Source organism: Schistocerca americana, chromosome 2 (genome assembly GCF_021461395.2).
Source record: "Schistocerca americana isolate TAMUIC-IGC-003095 chromosome 2, iqSchAmer2.1, whole genome shotgun sequence".
In the NCBI taxonomy this organism is placed as follows: Eukaryota; Metazoa; Arthropoda; class Insecta; order Orthoptera; family Acrididae; genus Schistocerca; species Schistocerca americana.
The window spans coordinates 398,271,771-398,283,991 of NC_060120.1; the positions used below are offsets into that span (position 1 = coordinate 398,271,771).

At 34.1% G+C, this 12,221-nt stretch overlaps 1 protein-coding gene across 1 annotated transcript in view; it reads left to right on the top strand.

Annotated features, from left to right (window-relative positions):
* Positions 1 to 12,221, top strand: part of LOC124589684 (origin recognition complex subunit 4) — a 96,679-nt gene that overhangs the window by 70,910 nt on the left and 13,548 nt on the right. The gene's annotated exons all lie outside the window — the stretch shown is intronic.

A 12,221-nucleotide genomic window follows, 5' to 3' on the forward strand; every position in this document is an offset into this window, starting at 1 on the left:
ACTACAGACCACATACTTCCTCATTCTCACCCAGCCCCATTACACCAGATACTAGTGTCATTATATAAGTACTACATTCATTCACTACCAAAATTGTAGCAAAGCTTGCTATGAGACTAGAATATTGAAGTTTTGTGGCAATAAAGTGCAACAATCATAAACACTTCCAACAATAGTTCAACATTTTATAGCTACATAATAGTTAATGATAATAGGTGAAAAGCAACAGCTCGAAAAGATGCCAGGTGAGGAAAATGGGACAAACTGATAGATGTTACAAAGGCTCTTTAGAGTGTGAAGGAGTGTTTGATGTTGTCATTGGTAATTTAATGAAACCAGAAGAAAATACGCTGAATAATGATGACCAACTCGCTGTGTGGATATTGACTAACTCCAAGGCAAAGAAACATGTTTGTCCTAAAACAACAAGGCCGCTGCTTCATGTTGGTGAATGCATAACTGCTCAATATATTTGAAATAAATAACATAAAAAGTATTATGTCCATTCAGTGGAAGACATTGATTTAGTTTGACAGGAGTATCGTGAGAAGCATCTGACAGTGTATGAGATCATGTAGTCAAATTTGATGAAATACAGACCTATTAAGACAGGTTGCTTCTCACCTATAGAGGAGGTATTGAATGGCAGACAGGCTCATTTAATACTGAACCGTTAGATTTTAGGTATCTGACAAAGTCATTCATCTGACACACATGGCCTCCTTTGTCTCCAGGCACTACAAAAGTAGAGACATAATGTGTATTATTATTTCAAAATGTGCTACTGCATTAAAATGAGCAATAGCTAATAAAAAACTGGCATAGTAGAAGATATGCTGTGGCATTAAAACACTTCGTTACTAATAAATTGTGTCCCAAAGGTCTTTCTGTGTAGGTCCAAGGAAAGTTTATTATCTGATGATGTAACGTGTGTAATTTAATACGGTTTGAGATGTTCCATTGTACGTTGTATTATTTAATGCACTTTCTCCATAAACTTTTTATGTTTCTCAACCGTGACTTCTTGAAAATCTGTGCCAAACTTCTTCTATAACTGCAGTTTATTGCGCTCGGTAAACTCAAAAGTACGGCTCCAATTTCTTTAAAAGAAAAGTCCATTCATTTTAATAAATCATTTTTTGCTAGTAAACATGTGCATGACTAAATGGATTACATCAATAGTTTATGTCAGTCACAACCGCCCAATATGAAATCTCACCTTAGAAGAGAAATGAACAGAACAGTTCATTTGTATCTTTACATCTCATGAGAAGCATTGTCAAAATTATTTATATATATCTTATTAGGACTCATGCACCTCGTCAAAGTACGTAGGTTGGTGATTCCCAAAACTTGTATATTTGCATCCAGGTAGGTATTTCCTCTTGTGAAGTTTTTGCAATTGCCACCACATCTTTAAAACAAGTGATGTCCATCAGTCTGACATGCCACATGCAAATAAAATAGCAAACCCACACAATGTCTGTGTTCTCATCTCTGATACCTTATGTATACAAGCTTTCATTTACAAGAATCATTCATTCCTAAGAAACATAGGAATATATATCACTCCTTTGGATAGGTAACTATCACCACAGGTACTAAACAACTATATTGAAATGGTGAAAGCAGTATAAAGTAGCAGTTTAATGTTTCTGACAGGACGTATTGGAAAAAGAAGACATGACCACTAAGAAGCTGCAGTATTTCCACTTTTTCATAACTAGTTTCAGTAATAGTCTTCTGGTCAAACTAGTAACACATCATCCTGATTTGAAAACTGTGCAAATTCTTCGTAAGATACGTACAGAAGCTTAATAGCAAAATTTGAGTGACTAAATGGTGCTGGTTTGTTAGAATAAGCCATCACCATATACTGCGAAACGTGAAGCATTGTAAGAGGCTTTCATACATGTATCTTCGTACAGAAAGAACTTAATAATTTGGTTGCTGAAAGACCTACCTATATTAACACTTTCGCTGCGGCATCGGTGCAGGCGCGCAACTCTCCAGTGCGGCCCGGTAACGTGCGAGTGCGGGCCGGTAACACTCTGAAACGGCAGGTACCGCTCGGAGCCGACGCGCCTGAGCACACCTGAGCTACAGGCCGATGTCAAGACCTCGTAACATCTGTAGGATCATGTTCGATACTGACTTAATGATGACACCTTAGATGCATTACTTTTTCGTCGTCGATTTCCACACAATCGTCGTGATCCGTATCGTCAGATTCGGAACTGTCACGAAACAGATTCGAAAGCTGTGCATCTGCGCTATCATCACACTGCAATTCTTCTGCAGCCTCTAAATGACAATATCTGTGGTATGCCTCGTCCTCACTAGACAGAAAATCACTGTCGTCTAGTACACTAAGTAACTGTTTCACTGTCAATTTAACTCATTTCCTGCTCCTTTTCACGTAGCAAGGTCCTGGTGTCTGTTCATTAGCCGCCATTACGAACAATATACGTTAGATAACTGACCACACAAAACAAAATTTTACACGCTTTGATGCTAGCTTTGATGCTGCAACTAGACAGTAATCCGACAGTGAGCGCGGACGCTTATCGGCGTCAGCCGCACTGGCTCGTGGATTCTTGTGACGCTTATAAGCGTCAGCCGCAGCGAAAGTGTTAAACATGTCAAAAATACCTATAAATCATGTCACATGTACCTCTCTTACCTACGTAATACGTTATTTTACTGTTTTCTGGAAATTGTCCTGAATGATTAATCACATCATTTTATGTTCCTAATATACTTTTTTCCTTCTTGAATTTCCGTATTCTTTTATAAAAACGGAAATGAAATTCAAATAATTTGATAGGCCACTAAAACACTTCATTCGAGTCATGTGATACCTGTGATGTCACTGGCTAGCTCGTTGCTCCTACTGTCATAATGCTAATTCACAGTCATGTCTTGCTTTGGAATTTACCTTTCAGAAAATGGGTTACATATGGTGTGTAGTGTCATAGTGTATAAATACATCTATAAAATCTCCTGAAAAGTTGTTCTTGAGTGTTCTAAAGAATGAGAAGATGCATAAAATACGATTGCATTGTACTAGTAAATTGCAATGTTGACGCCACGAAAGATGGCACCATTCATTAAACTCCTACTGAAAATTGCTGTTTTACCCAACTACACCTCAGTTATTCGGTATAGCTCAGTTGTTAAAAGCCGTAGACCATTGAATTGTATACCTTAAAGAGAAGATTGCCATCAGCAATGCAGTTGAGTTTAGTTCATTGTCCTGATAGTAATGTAGAGCAGTTTCTCAATTATATTGAAAAGTTGGATAGGGTAACAACAAGAACACACAGTGGGTTTACTCAGAAAGGTAATGGTCAAAATTGGGGAAATGACAACTTTCAAAAAAGGGAACAAAACAATTATCATGGTGTCAGTCAAAATTCACGGGGACATAATAGTTTTCAAAAGGAGGACCATAATTTTTATCCAAAACAAGAACAACATTTTCGTGGAAATAATCAACAAAATAGAGAACACTTTAGGGATCAAAATCACAGAAATTTTGATAGAGATCAGTACAACAGAAACTACCAACAATCAGGTAATGTTTGGCATAGGAATGGGAACAGAAATGTTGATCAGAGATATTGGCAGAACCACAATCAGCAGTTCAAGCAGGAACAAGTTGTAATTCAGGAAATAAAAAACGAGTAGACGCCCCCTTGAAGGTCCGCAAGGTTGAGGCAGAAGGTGAGCATGATGAAAGGACCAATGGATGTGACTATCACAAACCCAAACATGACAGTTCCAAACCTAAGCTATCACATGAGGTCATTAGTTGTTACTTATTGAAAAAATTTCAAGAGGAAAATAATGATGATATTGATAAAGATAAAATTTTCAGTACACAAGAATATACAGTAGATAAAAGTAATTGTGATTCATTTAATTTAACAGAGTTTTACACTTGGGCAGAAAAGAACAACACTTTGTCAGATGATGTAATTTGTAGTAGTTCAGAGACGTGTGTGAATGAAAGAGAGAATGCATGCTGTGAGAATGAAAATATTGGTGAAAGGGATCTGGTAACTTTAGAAAGGGGAAATAATATTTTAGGTGATAATTTGAATGTGTATGACCTGAATATGTATAATGATAATGATGTTGATGATAAAGTTGATAATGATGGTAATGGTATGGATGATGATGTTGAGGAAAGGTGTTTCATTAGTTTAAATAGGGTGTTGGGTATACACATGGTTGAAAATGGATTAAATAGTGAAAATGTTATAGAAATTCCCAGGGATGTTACCAGGATGAATAAGGCTCACAAGCTGGGTGTATGTAAAAGTATGAATTTTGATGTTGTTGGTAAAGAATCTGACTACACAAATAATGATGACACATGTATAACTTCTAGCCTAAGTGAAACTTTTACAGATACTAATGACACACACACATTTCTTTTGACAAGAACTTTAGAAAGATGCTTATTAATGTATGTGGAACTGTATGTCCTGAGTGGTGGAAAAAGATGAGATATTTTATTTTTGAAAAGCTGAAGGATAAGTACTTCAATAGTATACAATGTGATTTGGATGAAAATTCTTGGCTATTTGAGATAATAGAGAGTACTAATGACAATTTTGTATCTTGGGCAAATTTTATAACTGTGACAAATAATACATGTAATGATATACCATATGATTCTGATAAGTATAGGTTTGGGGAAATTGAAAGTGATTTTTTACATGAGGATACAGGTTCTGAGAAAAGTGATCAATTATGCAGTCCTTATATAAAAGTTCAAATTGGGTCATGGATTGGTAAATGTTTAATTGATACAGGAAGTGAGATCTCGGGAATATCTGAAAGGTTAAGCAAGAAATTGAAAGTGGGGAAAGATTTTGTTGAAATGCCAGTTGTTGGGGTAAAGATAAAAGGTGCTACTGGGAAGAGCAGTAAATTGGTAAAATGCCAGGCTTTAGTGACATTTGTAATTGAAGGCAAGTTGTTCACACATGGATGTTTTGTAATTCAGGAATTTAATGAGGATTTTCTTTTGGGTATGAATTGGATAGTAAAAGTAAATACAGCATTTGATTGGGTTGGAAGAAAACTTTTGATAGAAACTAGTGAAAGGGAATACATTCAGACAAATTTTGTGAACACACTTGGTGATCAGAGTAATGGAAATTTTGACAGTATCAATTTACTAAAAGAAAATAGATTGGAGAATATTGAAACTCATAGATTTGATACTGATGAAGTTGAATTTGGGAATTTAGTAAATTTGAAAATTTCAGAAACACAAAATTTATCTGGGGAGCAAAAACTACAGTTAGAAAATCTGCTATGGGAATACAGTGATGTTTTCAGTGATATACCTGGTAGGGTAAAGGGTTATCAGTGTGAGCTTCCGGTAAAACCTCATGAACCATTTTTCATAAAACCATACAGTATTGCAATATCAAAAAGACCTGCTGTTGAGAAAGAGCTGAAAAATGTGGAAGGATGTAATATAATAGAAAGGAGTATCAGTGCATATAATAATCCTCTAGTAGTAGTTTCGAAAAAAGATGGTGGAGTAAGATTGGTTTTGGACTCTAGACACGTAAACAAAATTTTGTTCAGACATACAGACCATCCCGAAAATATTGATGAGTTACTCTATAAATTTACAGATATAAAATATATGTCAAGTTTGGATCTAACTTTGGGTTTTCATCAGGTACCACTTTCGGTTAATTCTAGGAAATATACTGCTTTGTTGTACAATAGTAAGAGTTACCAATATTGTGTTGTGCCATTTGGGTTAAATTCTTCTGTTTCTGAATTTATAAGAGCTTTGGATCATGTACTGGGGCAAGAACTTGCATCTAAACTGATAATTTATGTAGATGACATTTTGGTTACAGGGCAAAATTGGGAGGAACATTTTTCGATTTTGAAGTCAGTTTGTGAAAAACTTAGAAAATGTAAATTTGCAGTTTCTGAATTAAAACTTTTGGGTCATGTTGTCACAGACAAGGGAATTTTGGCAGATCCAGAAAAAATTAAAGCAATTTCAGAAATTCCTATTCCTAAGATTAAAAAAACAATTAAAGTTATTACCGAAAACATATAAGTGATCAGAGTCTGAATGCACCATGTTTAAGTCAGTTACTTAAGAAAAACACTGTTTGGGTTTGGGATAAAAGTTGTCAGGAAGAGTTTGATAAAATTAAGCAAGAGTTGAGGAAGCAACACTTATTACACAGACCTGATTTTAATTTACCATTTTGTTTGAACACTGATAGCAGTAATTATGGGCTTGGAGCAGAGTTATTTCAAGAAAGAGTAGAGAATGGAGTTAAGATACATTGTACCATAGCATTTGCAAGCAGAATGTTGCTCAAGCATGAAAAAAATTATACAGTCACAGAGAAGGAACTTTTGGCAATTCATTGGGCTTTTACAAAATTTAGAATTTACCTTATTGGACATAAAACCATAGTATTTTCGGATCACAAAGCTTTGAGTTACTTACAAGAGTGCAAATTATACCACGTAGATTGACCAGATGGGCAATATTACTGCAACAGTTTGACTTTGAAATCAAACACATAAAAGGTTCTGAGAATGTAGTAGCTGATTCACTTTCAAGGTTACCAATTGAGGGAGAAAAGGAGATTTTTGAACAAGAGGAGGAAAAGCAATTTGAAATTAGATACTTGAAAGGGGTGGAGAATGAGAAAACAATTAGAGCTATGTGTAACAAAATTAGAAAAAATCAAAGTTTGGATCAGAGTTGGAAATTGATCAAAGAATGTTTAGGCAAGAAGGGGTATGAGAAACTTGATAAATTTTACAAATTACATAAGGGGATTTTATTTCGAAGAACAGATGTAGATTCTGATAATTGGAAACTGTGTTGGCCAGAGGCAGATGCTGATAAGCTGATCATTTACATACATGAAAGTTTTGGTCATTGTGGGATACAGAAGTGCATTCAAAAGATACAAGAAAATGTTTATTTTTACAATATTGGAAAGCAGGTAAGAAAATAATTGGCAACCTGTGACAAATGTCAGAGAGTTAAAGTGAGCAATCAAAGATGTGGTGGAGAGATGCAAAACATTATTCCGGAAAAACCTTTAGATCTTATCGCAGTAGACTTATATGGAATGTTACCAAAGGGTAAAGGTGGTCACTGTTACATATTTGTTATGGTAGATGTATTTTCAAAATTAATTAAACTATATCCAGTGAAGAAAGCTACTAGCCATGAAATTATAATAACCATTAGATCTTATCGCAGTGGACTTCTATGGAATGTTACCAAAGAGTAAAGGTGGTCACTGTTACATATTTGTTATGGTAGATGTATTTTCAAAATTAATTAAACTATATCCAGTGAAAAAAGCTACTAGCCATGAAATTATAATAAAAATTGAAAGAGATTATTTCGCACAGGTGGGTAAACCAAAAGCTATATTATCAGATAATGGTTCACAGTTCACCTCTAAAATTTGGAAAAAGTTTATTGAAAGGTCAAAATTGAAGCATATACTTATATCTGTTTATTCTCCATCCACCAGTCCTACAGAAAGATATATGAGGGAAATTGGGAGACTTTGTAGAACCTATTGTAGCCATAAACATCCAACCTGGTTTGAGCACATTCGAAATTTTGAAGATATTATGAATAGCGTACAACATAGTTCCACAGGATTTTCACTGTATGAGATTATGTTTAATATTAGACCTCCAAATCTTATATCAGAACTTACTGAATTTCCTAAATGTACACCTTTAACTATGCAAGAGAGAGAAGATATTGTCAAGGAAACTATGAGGAAACAAGGGGAAAAGAGGAATAAAAGACATAACAATAGGGTAAAATTAACCACTTTCAAAATTGGGGATCTTGTTCTGGTCAAACCTCATGAAAAATCAAAAATGTTAACTTCAGAAATTAAAAAATTCTTTGATATCTATATTGGGCCTTTTGAAGTCATAGAAAATCCACACCCTAATGCTTATCGTTTGGTGTATCCTAAGTCAAAGAAATTATTTGGTCTCAGGAATGTTGTCTCTTTGAAACTATATAAACAGAAATCATAATTTCAAAATTTAAATAACCTATTATCATCTAAAACAAAAGTCCTCCACTGGAATATGCTTGTTAGAACAAAACTACCTGTACAACCAAGTATGTATATTTGCATGTATAAATTAATAATTTGAAGTCACATGTTAATTGAAACTGATGGAAAAAAACACTGTTGTAACAAAGGAAAAAAAAGTCTCCGTAGTGAGCATTTCCGAATTTTTCTAATTTTTGGAAGCTAAATCTTCCCTGTGGGTGAAGGCATGCATGTGAGGACATGCATGCAAAGGTATAAGTTTCAAAAACAATTTTAGATAAAGCCTCATGATATATGAACAGTTTATTGTTGTTTATACTGATGATGTGGGGAGCGAAAGTACTCTTCACAAGAATGTGACTTGTAGTAATATTGTACTAGAGAGGCAGGTGTACATAAATAATTACAAAAAATTTAGATAATACTGATGTATCTTTAGCTGTACTAAAAGACGAAAATCATAAGCAAAAAAAATACAAAATAAAAAAACATGAGTAAAAATTAAAAAAATTAAAAAGAAAATCATAAGCAAAAAAAAAATATACAAAAAAGCATGAGTAAAAAAATTAAAAAATTTTTTAAAAAGAAAGTCATAAGCAAAAAAATATACAAAAAAACATGAGTAAAAAAATTCAAGAAAGAAAATCAGAAGTAAAAATATATAAAAGGCCAATATATAGGGAAAAAAACACTACACTATATATGTCCAGTATCATTTTTACTGTACAATATGTAAGCATAACGAAATTAACATTAATATAAAAAAAATTTAAATCTTATTCTAGGAAATGAGTTTTACCTTTCTATTATTTTCAATCTGTATGCTGTATGTTGGAATATTTCTCATGTATGTTTTATACCATGTATATTTGTCATGTCAAATAATTTCTTTACTTGAATTTTTTGTGTATGAGATTGATGGGGAAGAATCATTGCAACAACAGCCAGTAACAAATCCACAGATTCAAAGAGTCCAAATTTGGAAGAGGTTATCAGACTGCATCATTAATGTACTAATTGTGTAATACAGATCCATTACTGAGAGTGGTCGGGATTTTGTTGTATATGTCCATAACAACAAAAGCCCTGGGGAGCAGTTGTAATGGATCTGGGAGATGTGTTATTTTCTACCGGATTTGTCGATACCAAATTGTAAATGTTTTCTTATATTTTTTGTCAGAATTTTTTTACTATAATTTGCCTTATTATATGTTAATTTACTTATATTGTTGAGAGTGAAAGCATATTGATTACTATTAGTAAATGTGTCGAAGAATAGCATAGAGACTGATTACAAGTAGAAGCTTGTGCGTTGTGTAAAATGTCTTTGACGCTGGAGTCGTCTTTGAATATAGTCAGTCGGCAGTTAACTCTTGTTGTGTGTTGACGGTAGAACAATGTGCAGGTTGCCGTCATAATTAATTTTGAATTATGTTACTATTTTTTTATATAAACTTTAAGAAGAAACTACATTCGAAGCAATGGTATTTGAAGCACCAAAAATGAGGCAAACACATTGAACCAGGTCATTTCTGCAGCCGACAAAACTGCAATTGTGGAATCATACTTCCACTAGACAACTGAAGCCAAGACCAATACTGCCTTGTAAACATCTAATGGAAAAGGTACTGCCACGAAATATGCCAAATTTAAGTAAATAAAAAATAGTGAGCATATTTCAACTTTGTGTATCAGAAGGGAAACCATATTTCACCTTCCAGGATACCTCTTTTTCTGTAGTCGGATGCGCCGTCCATTACGCCACCAGAGGCCAGCTGGATGCAGTGTCTCGGCTGAGTATCTTCTGTAGAGGACCTCAGCACAAAGTTTTGGAAAGGATGATTTTATTGTGCTTTGGGTTGTAGCTCATGACTGTTAATTGACAATCTAGTTACAGTATATGTACCCTTTTCCAAAAGTTCTGCAATTCATTACTTTTGAGCAAGTTTAAAGATGTTGCAGGGAGAAGAGAAAAGACTGTCCGTCGTTCACATGTTGCTGCTGTAAATGGGTGAAGCATAAATGCATTAACTTTCGCAAGGCGTCCACTATCAGCACTCACAAAATTTGTTTTTATTGTTAATTAAAAGATGTAATTGGTTTTCCATCATTAAATAGCTAATTTGTTTGCAGAAAAAGTACATAAACACCTTGTAACTTCTGCTAATGCTCCTATAACACAAATATAGCTTCATCTTACTCCTAGTCTGTGACATCACTAAAGCATCAGCCAGTAAAAGAGTATTCTTGGATCACGTGGCCAGAATTTGATTATTTAATGATTTTTAAGCTTTAATTACCTAAAAGTAACAGATATTTTGTGAGAATAATGATCAAAAGTGCTATTTAAATGTTGTTATCAATCAGAGTATCAACAACGCAAAACATGTTTTTAACACAGGAAAATAGCCTATTGGCGTACTTTGGTGATGCAATGAAACTGGTGAAATTAACAATATGAATGAACATCGTTCCTTGACAAGAATACATTTTAATGTCCCAGTGTACAATGCTTCATACAGTATGATGAAAGTGTTAAGTTTCTCTCTATTTCAGTAGACATTGTTAGTTATATAGTATTTGCAGGCTTTTTAAATCAAGATGTTGCTGTAATAGGTCAACCAGAATATTGTTGTATTATTGAAAGTAATTATGAATAAATAAAGTTATAGTGAAGCATTTAGGCAGTCGTATTCCTGCCCGGATAGCTGTGAATGCTGGCATGACACTTCTGGAATTTGGAGAGGTGTACTGGCTTCAGCTTGAATTCGTTTGTAGGATTAACAAGGGCTGGTGTGCTGGTCACCCTAGATGTTGTTTTTATGTGGTTTCCCACATCGAACAAGGTGAATACTGTGCTGGCACCCATGTTCCTTCTGAGTTACGTGACTCACATATATTTAGAAAAAGTTTGCACACTTTCACATGGGATAACACATCAAGATACAGGATAAGGATCAGGGAAAAGAAGGGGAGGGGAGGGGGACATTCCAGCTTCTTGATGGTAATGTCTCATTTCTTTCAAGTAGCATAAAAGTGTAAGTAGGTATCGCCACTGAAGTAAATAAATGCTTTTTTTCCCACCCAGCAGTTTGTTTTAAGACAACAATTACCAAGTAAAAATCAAAATTACATTACAATTTATGTTCTCCATGGCCTCGGGTGTGTACATTTGGTTGTCTGTGTGGTTGTGTGTTTAAATGTGTGTAATTCTACCAGAAAAAAGATAAGAGATCGAAAGATAGAGTGGATACTATTTTCTGTTACACATTTCTCCGCTCCACACATCAGTCCACTATAGGTAAGTGGTAGCTTTTCCCTTATGTTACATATTTTTTCAAGTTCATGTTACCTAGAAAATACTTTTTTTATTGCTATAATGTTATTGGTTTTGCTCCGGAATTTTGTTTTATAAACTGTATATTTAAAAGTTGATATTGTGCGCACTAAGAAAATTTGCTAGCATCTTGATCTACACTTATTTAAAGTACTAAGTTTTCTAATTATAGAAATGTTTGATTTTACCAAATAAGCGATAACTTCAAAGTTTTATTACTTTAATACATAGTACAAAGGAATGGCAACTACTCACCTACAGCTGACTGACTTAATGTGCAATGATACGCATGACAGAAAAAAGTATTTATACTAGCTTTTGAGCTCCTGCTGTTTCTCTAGTTGAAATACATACATATGCAACCATGCACAAGCCTGTGGCCATGACTGTGTATATATTATTCCATCCAGGAATTGTCTTTATTATTATATTGTTTTAAAGATTTTGTTGTTTATATAAAATGTAATAATGAATGAATTAATTAATATTTAAAAAGGTTTATTGCTTGCTGGGTGGTATAACAAAATGGCTGATACTTAAGTTTTTAAGTAAAATGACATTCCCTTAAATTGTATAAAAGTATTTTAAAGAGTGAAAGTATTGGCATGAAACTGACAATGAAATTGTTACTAATGGGCATATACACAGCAGAAAGATTAGATTACACAAGTTTCCTGATCAGTAATTATTTCTCACATAAATAGAAACAGAAAAGTCATCATATCCTTCCACAGCTATGTAACAACTTACGTAGTCGTGTGGGGGAGGGAAGATAGTGC